Source organism: Schistocerca serialis, chromosome 8 (genome assembly GCF_023864345.2).
Source record: "Schistocerca serialis cubense isolate TAMUIC-IGC-003099 chromosome 8, iqSchSeri2.2, whole genome shotgun sequence".
NCBI lineage: Eukaryota > Metazoa > Arthropoda > Insecta > Orthoptera > Acrididae > Schistocerca > Schistocerca serialis.
Window position 1 is genome coordinate 614681946 of NC_064645.1, and position 9399 is coordinate 614691344.

Genomic DNA, 9399 nt, shown 5'->3' on the forward strand with positions numbered 1-9399 from the left:
AGTGGCGACACGCGGGTCCGACGTATACTAGCGGACCGCGGCCGATTTAAAGGCTACCACCTAGCAAGTGTGGTGTCTGGCGGTGCCACCACAAGTAGGCTTTAAACTGTGTCTGAACAGGTTGAAGCTTTAGTCTAACTTGAGTAGCTGATGCCGCAGACTTAGGTTTCCCGTTATGATGAAAGTAGTGTCGGTATAAATCAGGAATAGGAAATGCTGAAGTGCTACGAGAGTAAAAGTTAACGTTTTGTGCGCGGTCCTTGGGATTACGTTATAAACCATCACTTCAAGATTCTGAATGCTACGAGGCGGCGCAGCATGCAGAGCAGCCTGAGGAAGCCACAGACAACAGGTGCGGCGGCAGCGAGCACTGGCAGGCGCAGTTGACACAATGCGGTGCGTTTCAAGTGCCAGACAACAGTACCAGCGGTGCAGCCCACAGCTACGAGAATCAACGGCAGTACGTCGAGGAAGAAAAGCGTTGTAAGTGTTGCGCCTGTGTATAGCAGTCTAAGATTTGTAATTGGAACATTAGTATAAATAACATGTATGGGGTAATGAAAGTAAGTCGTACAGCATCAGCTGACACTTTATCAAATCAGGATGATGAGCAGGATCCGAGGTCTACACTCAAATTAATTTTGCAAGAACCAAAGAGGAATCAAGATAAACACAAAATAAAATAGAGAAAGAATTAAATAAAGCACAAGAGAAATTAAAAAAAAAACACAAGAGAAAATAGAGCTGGGTACAATAAAATAGAGGAAATAAAAAAAGGATTAGATCATGGCAAGGTAGCAATAGCTCAAAGGTAAATTGGATGCTTTGGAACGAAAGGGTACAAATCTTCTAGCTAAAACTGAGGGATATAGCAAGTAAATAGATTGTGAAAGAAAAGGATGGGGTAAAAAATGGTTCAAATGGCTCTGAGGACTATGAGACTTAACATCTGATGTCATCAGTCCCCTAGAACTTAGAACTACTTAAACATAACTATTCTAAGGACATCACACATATCCATGACCGAGGCAAGATTCGAACCTGTGACAGTAGCGGTCGCGCGGTTCCAGACTGAAGGGCCTAGAACCGCTCGGCCACACCGGGCGGCGGATGGGGTAAAGCAGAAGTCTGTAAGTTAGAAACACGTCAAAAGATTGACCATTAAATCGAAAGTTAAATGAGGATTTGCGGAATCTCAATGGGATAACGGAAACAACAATTAATGACATTGGCGAATAAATACGATATTGCAGCGTCTGCGTTAAGAAAGCAAAAATGAACAGTGCATCTTTCTTCTTGACACAGGCACTGTAACACCATATTTTTGTCCTTTGTTTTTGTTTCTTTTAGTTCATTTTATAATCTCTAGATAAGTCGGCCGAAGTGGCCGTGCGGTTATAGGCGCTGCAGTCTGGAACCGCGAGACCGCTACGGTCGCAGGTTCGAATCCTGCCTCGGGCATGGTTGTGTGTGATGTCCTTAGGTTAGTTAGGTTTACCTAGTTCTAAGTTCTAGGGGACTAATGACCTCAGAAGTTGAGTCCCATAGTTCTCAGAGCAAATCTCTAGATATTAGTACCACTGTTCTTCGTAAAGGTATCTATTAGAACATCACTATGATGAGATCACTATTTGTTACTTTCTGTACAAACAGCAAATGCGGATTTATCGGTTTTTTTTCCGGCGCTCGTCAAATAATGTAACTCACTAAAATGAACATCTCTGACTGTATCCAGACTGTAAGGGAAGCAATACTGTCGTAATATTTTAGCTGCAATGCAGGAGTAAGGCAATCTCTGTTATGAGAGTCAGTAGAACTATCTATGGTTGATAGTGGGGCACGAGTTCGTGACGAGATCGCGTACCTGCTCGTTATTTTCCGTAGGTAATCATTAACGGTAAATAAACTGTGAACTGAGACATTAGTCTGACTGTACAATGAAGATTTTACGGGTACGATGGTCAGCCGTCGCATAGATGGTGTGTGAGTGGCATTAACATGAGCAGCTCGAGGAGGGTGACTAATTGAATGAACTGTGAATTTGTTGCGCAACTGAGTAGACAAATGCTGTAACGTAACTGTTACGGAATGGGAAAATCTACGTGCAGTTATCCTCCATAATTACCTCTGTCGAACACACTGCTGTTACTGATACTTGTAGAAATTATAGGTGACACTTTGACATAAATGAGGAGCGCCAGAACAAAACCCGATACATCCACGTTTGCTGCATTCGCGTGTTTGAGCTGTAGGGCGGTGGGAAGGGTGGTGGGGGTGGGGTGGGGGGGGGGGGGGTGGGGGGGAGATACGGGAGTAATAACACACGCTGCCACAAAATTATTTTCAGCACAACGCGACATCAAGTGTTTTATGCTCTGTTTCTTCTTTTTATAGCTTGTGGAGCCAGTTAGAAATCACCATTTGTTACTTTCTGTATTAACAGCAAATGCGGATTTATTGGTTCTTGTTCCGGCGCTCCTCAAATAATGTAACTCACTAAAATTGGCATCTCTGACTGTATCCAGACTGTAAGGGATGCAGTACTGTCGTAATATTTTAGTTCCAAGTTTTGATTTTATGTGAACAAACAGTACGCGGCACGGATTGTGTGTGTGTGTGTGCGTGTGCGTGTGTCAGAGAGAGAGAAACAGAGAGAGAGAGAGAGAGAGAGAGAGAGAGAGAGAGAGGAGGGGGGAGGGAGAGGAGAGAGAGAGAGAGAGAGAGAGAGAGAGAGAAACACAGCATTTCATCTGAGCAATGAAGGATGCAACATACTTGTATACAGATAAAGAAGGAAAACAATTTTCCAACACAGACATCTAACAAAAAAATCAAAGATTTATATTTTCTGAATGGAATGAAACCAATCAAAGACGACTGCAGTGCAAGAGAAGCTGGACACCACACACTCAATCCTCACATACAACAGTGATGCAAATACTTGCACTCTAAAATGGAAGACATTCCTGAAACACGGCGTACTACGCAGGAAAAAAACGTAACTGGTGCAGTAAACTTAGTTGTAAGTGGCACTTGTTCATGCCGAGTTTGTCTTGAAACAGGAAGCCTATAACATTAAAGTTTCGATGATAAAAACCAAGAGCATAAACGAACAGCGCCTGGAACGAACCAATAAAGGACACGCACCTTCAAAATCAAGATCAGCGTATGCCAGAATCGCAAGACACTGTCGTCGTGGATCCAACCCCGAAGTGAGACGCATCTAACGCATAGGCTTTTGTGGTAAACTGTTGTTGAAAGCAAGCCGTCAAACACGCAAATTGTGTATTAATTGCTCTCTGTTAGAAAATAAAAAAGGTACTCTAGATGTGATAGATAAAAAGTAATGTGTGAACAGAGTTGATTTTGTAATTTAAAAAAGTCTTGTATCGCCCTTATCGTCATTAATCAAAGTTGATACTGAAACTTACCTGATTCATCATACAATTCAAGATAATGATTTCCAATATCAGTTTAGCACTAAATTATTTTATTTCGCAATTTAAAATAAGCTAACATTGAGGTTGCAAGTGTGTTAGAATAGTTCTACCAGCAGTAAAGATTCAAAAATGCTACTCATTAGATTATAGCAGAACAGGTTTTTAAAATGATTTAGTGATGCTGTCAATTGCAAATTGCTACTGATAAATTTCGGTCACTGTCATTAACCGACACAATTATTTTGCAATTCAGAAACAAATTCTATCATAAAGTTAATATTTTCTCTGTTTAATTCCTATAAGTTTACCGGCAGCTTTTATAACAGTAGACGTGAAGTAATTTCAGTACACATTACAAAATCAGTACTTTGCAATGTTAAGCTTAATAATTATCTCTGAATTTGAAGTGCGTGAACTTGCTGTCCGCCGTTATATGGCGCGCGTGTGTGTTTTCCTTATTAGCTGAGATTTGCAGTAAGCTCCGTATTAAAGTTTGACAGCTGGTGAACATGTGTTCTGCTGTTTCTGTGTATGTTTGCAGATGAGTTGTTTATTTTCATAAAATCAGTGTGTCCTTGTAAGCTATTACACTTATGGGTCCTTGCAATCAATCATCGGTCAGCATTTGTGCTACATGACTGTGGGCAACTAATTTCGTTTTTTCTGTTTTCGTGAGCTACGAACTGATTTAGCTTTTTAAGTACGAGTATAGAGCAAGTATGTGAAGTGAATTCTATGGCTTTTGAGTTGAACAACAAAAAGTTCATTTTTTTAAAATTTACACGTGTGATCATGTCAGTATTGACCAACACATGTAAGCAAAACGAGCTTAGGTCATCATCTTTATACACAGTCAATTCGATTATTAAAATTAGGTCGACCATCTCTGTTTTGTTACAGTGTTGTAGAAGAGTGATGAAAATTCAGTGGACTGATAAGAAATGGGGAAGTTCACCGCAAAATTGGCGTAAAATATAGACAACTCTGACTGGAAGAAGAGCCAGGATTATAGGACTTGTGCTAAGACATCGGGAAATAGCTTCCATGGCATTAGAGGGAGTGATAGAGGGCAAAAACTGCAAGGAAAGACAGTGATTTTAATACAGGTCTATCCTTCAAATGAACGAGGAAGTTGAATGTAAGTGCTACGCTGAGATGAAGGAATTCACTCAGAAGAGGAAGTCGTAGTGGGTCGCGTCAAACCAGATTTGTGATTTTTTTAAAAAAAAGGGCCAGCAACAACGCCACTGCTCATTAATATTAACAATGGTTATGTAGAAACAGCGACATGAAAATGTTCTTCAGTTGCCAAAAACTGCCAGTTTGAAATGTGTTAATTTAAGAAGACTGTCTTACATTGTAGCTTTTACTCAACCTATGTTCATTATTTGATGTTCGTTTTGGGGCTTAACAAATTAAGAAAATATTTTGACTTGACCACTTTCACAATGTCAGGCACATTGAAATGTTGTCACATTAAAACTTACACCGTTTGGAAGAGCAAGCTTTCATCTTCAGACACACCATCATAAGAATCAGAATACCAAACTGACTAAAATCCGAAAATCGGTTCGTATATAGATACAGAAACACGCAAATTTCAAATACATCAGCCGTCTTTGTAGCCTGAAATTTTTTATGTTTATTGTTTGTGAATGCATTTATAGCTCTCCCTTAATTTTTACAACCTCGGCCTCTGTTCCGTCTACCTATGGCTAACATTTAAGGTTTTCAGTTGTATAACTACAGCACTTCTCGCGGTCTCATACAACGCGAATTCTAACTGACCCTCTGACACCTATTATTTGTCGGTTTTAATTCATGTACAATTCGTGATGTAAGGTTCTTGAGTATCCTAAAAAAAGACTAGGAGGATTATGAATTTAATGAAACGCAAATAACAGATAATTGCGTTGAAATACTTTTGGGACGTTAGAGATCTTCACATTTTCATGTCTAGATGAAGACGCTGAAATACGAAAAAATAAGCAGTGAAAAACTTTCATGTTTCGTTATGAAAACATTGATTGCAAACCAGGTGTCAGATTCATATACTATGGATTTCTGTTGCTTAAAATTTATAGTGCTTAAATTAGAAGACATTTGAAATACATAGTTACATTATACTTTGTATTTGTCAGTTTTAAGTTCATATGAGTCTGCTGTGATACCTGTCATGAATATTTATTTCTTTGATGTTAGCAGTTCAGTTTTTCTCCTCTTGTTTTCGCAATATTTCCAGTTGTATTTGTACGCATTGACCATGTTATCAGCAAAATGTATATATTCCAATTTAACCTGTGACTGGATGTCTCAATACAAGTTATTTAGTTTCGCATAGGCACAACTGAAGAATTAAGGGTGAGTACTATACTGCTGTCGAAACGCTGTGGCTGTTTTCAAATTATCACACGTTTCCTTCGCAAATGTTTACTTATGATTTTGTCTATCGATCGCCTAATCCAACTTTCAGTTGTTTTTTAGTGAGCGGTTCATGATCCATGTTATCTTATATTTTCTCGAAATCGATATTCAAGTGACGTAAGTCCAATTTAATGTATTGCACAAGTCTGTTTCTTTTCATTTTTTTTTCAGGCTAAGAATTTATTTGATGCTTGACTGTAGTTTCCGGATTCACCCTGAAATTAGCCGAGTTTGGGTTCTACGACGTATGAGGAAGCTGTGCATAGAACTTTGCAAGAGGGCGAATTTAGTGCGATTCCCTGATTTCTTGTGTAACTGGTATGTGCTTACCATGGTCCCACCTGGAGATATTTTACATCTAGAATTTCTCTGAGGTTTTTTTACTCTGCTATTCTTCTGTGCTGGGTGGTTCTGATATGGATTCTACTGCCTACAACTGAAACGAGATATTTTTCTGGTTGTTTTTAGCAATTAACTGACATAGAAAACTATGTGAGGATTTGAAACTTTAACTCATACTGTGTCAATTTTGTTTCCTGGGTCTTAGACATGATTTATTGCATATTTAGGCGGACCAGATTAGTGCATTAAGGCATTCTCTTAGCGCTGATCACGAGCAACACACACCAAAGATATTCCAATACCTTCCCAATAATTATAGTAGAAATTATTATTATTATTATTATTGTTATTATAACTGACAATAATAACGATAATAATAATAATAGCAGTAGTAGTAAAGGGCATTTAGAATGATATAGATTAGTTTAGCACTTTTGAAGCCATGTTTAGTATCATTGGAGGTGGAATGGATAAAGAAAGAGGGGAAGATTGAAATGAAAGTGACAGAGACTGTAAGGAGAGAACAGAATATGAATAGAGAACTCTGTCATCAAGGTGCAGATCAGAATGAGCTGTACAGAAAATGAGAGAGATGGCTGTTGTTTAGAAGGTGGACCATTAACTGTCTTTTAACGTTTGGAAGGAATTTAATTATTCTGATGTTTTGAGGAAGATTGTTCCAAAGTCGTGTTCCTGAAACACAAAATGACTTAGAGAATGTAACAATGGTACATGGTGGCACAGAGACTTCCTTTGTTGAAAAGGAATATTTCTGCTGTGCTGTTCAGATACTAGAGTAACAACTGAAGACAAATAAGAGGGATGGCAAATGATTGACACGCAGTGACGGTTTGACATATTTGGTCAACATCAGTTCGGACAGCAGATATTGTTTCTCTTTAAATCTCCCTCTATTTCTAGATGTTATGATCAAGATTTTGTTTTTCAGATTTTTCTTACCAATTCTGTGAGCGTCCTCCTGACATCATAGAGATTTTGCATTTTCTTCAGTAAATTGATGCAGGTCAAGTTTAGCCATGCCTACTGTATTAACTGACGTTCTCCTTTGTCCACAGGGTATACGGTCTCCTTGCTTAAATATACTGCACTGTATTTTCTGCTGTTAGTGTTAGTCCCGTTCATAACTCTTACCTGTTATATGGATTTCATCAGTTCATTTCTATTACTAATTTTGTCATTATATTCAGTGTTATTTGCAAAGAGTGAGTTTCAGGAGAAATCACTGGGAACAGTACTTTATATAAGTTACGTACAACATAATAAATGCACATGAGAGACTCACAACCGTTTTATAAATAATGAGAAATAACTTCAGTTACAAATATTCTCTCCGTTAAACATTTTTTTAAGCGAGGTACTGGACATAATGAAAGTAACTATAAATATTTTTCTTGAAAGACAGAAAAAATATGTTTTCAACACACCATGAAATCTAGCACGTGTGTTATGGAACATAAGACTATTATGAACTTAAATATTGAAATGCTCATAACGTGAGCAGTTCACAGAAATTTTACAGCGAAATTTCTATTGATTCTGTCTTGGGTCTACTATGGACATCATCTGAGGCTGATGGCGAAAGAACCGCCTTGAGCAACACGCATCTTATTTCGTGAAAGTTACATTGATTTTATTACGTTGTAATCTGGTGGCCTTTTCGCTCTTTGTCGCTAATCGTAAAATGTCTCAGCCAGCTGTGTGTGTGCACGCAGCGCTCCCGCATTTAAAATGCCGACACCAGTTTCAAAAGTGTGCATAAGCATCGAATTCATTCACAAAACACGATTTCTCTATTGAGATGAACGTCAGTCAGTGAGACGACAGAACCGCGTTGAACACATGAACTGTACCTCAGGTAGAGAACGAAGTTTCAAGTTGTCAGGATGGCCGAGCGGTCTAAGGCGCCAGACTCAAGGGAAAACCTTGCCTGCGGAAAGCGGGTCTGAGCATTCTGGTCCTCGTCTGAGGGCGTGGGTTCGAATCCCACTTCTGACAAAATTTTAATTCTATGAGACTCACTCGATACGTTCGCATTAATTCGTACACAACACCCAGATTGCGAAACACTCGAGTTCAGCACTGTAAACTAGTAGTAAACATGCACTGCCGCGTGGCAGAGTAATGGTCGTTTTGTGTTTTAAATTAATATGTGTTAAAATTATTATACATTTCTTCCTCCAGGATAGTGGTTAACTTGTATGTTACATGACTATTCATGTTTTTGTTTCCTTTCTCATTTTCTCTTCCCAAAAACTCTTCACTCTTTCGCAGTGTTCCCGTTTCCTTAGTCCATGTTTTTCCTCTTTTCTTCCTTTCTTTTACTTCAAATTTCGTGTTCATAATTTTGTTTCCGAATTTGTCTGCTTGATTTATAATTTCAGTACTGATCCCTGCTGTCTTAGGTCTTCTTGTTTTTCTTGAAACCAATTGGCATTTTTTTATTGAACTGTTTACTACATTAAAAATCCTTTGGCGTCTATTGTTATTTGTTCTATGCAAATGTCCGTTAATCGGAGTTTCCTGATCGGGTCTATGAGTCTGTCTGGGTATTCATATAATTTTTTTGTTGGTCTCTTCACCCATATGCCATCTCTGTGTATTACACACATCATATATATATATATATATATATATATATATATATATATATATATATATGTAATGGAAAAACGGTCATTGTTTCCTCAGGCAGTATGTATAACCTGTATAAGTTGCTTGAAACTGAAACTCATATTGATGAAAGTAATCCGATGATGGTTCGGTAACAAGTCAAAATAGTTAACGATACCACTTGCGTGACATCAAACTGAAATACTGTATATTGTTATAAAAAACATAGTTAACAGCTTTCGTGCACGTAGTTTGTGGCTGTTACACTTCATACACTGCTCATGGATAAATTCAGAACAGTTTGAGCCGTTGACACGAAAAAAGCTTTCTTGTTGACCTCATTCAGTAGAACGCTATCAGATGAGCAAAAGATAAAGAGCTGGCTTCGGACAGGCTGATGCAATGAAGTAAGTACTTTTTAACTTTATTCTGCCAGAATAGACATTGGAAGATTTGAAAGAAGAGCTGATGAATTAAAACTATGTCAGAAAATGAAGAAAGTGGTACATGAATTGAGATCACAGAAAAACAGTGAAGCGAAGTTGGAAGCGAAATCATCCAC

The 9399-nt window shown here is 38.3% G+C and overlaps 1 non-coding gene across 1 annotated transcript; it reads left to right on the forward strand.

The window, feature by feature from the left end:
- The first annotated feature begins 8104 nt into the window (after positions 1–8104).
- Trnal-caa (transfer RNA leucine (anticodon CAA)) lies at positions 8105–8222 on the forward strand. The gene is made up of 2 exons: positions 8105–8142; positions 8177–8222. It is a non-coding gene; the product is annotated as a tRNA-Leu (tRNA).
- Positions 8223–9399: the final 1177 nt, after the last annotated feature.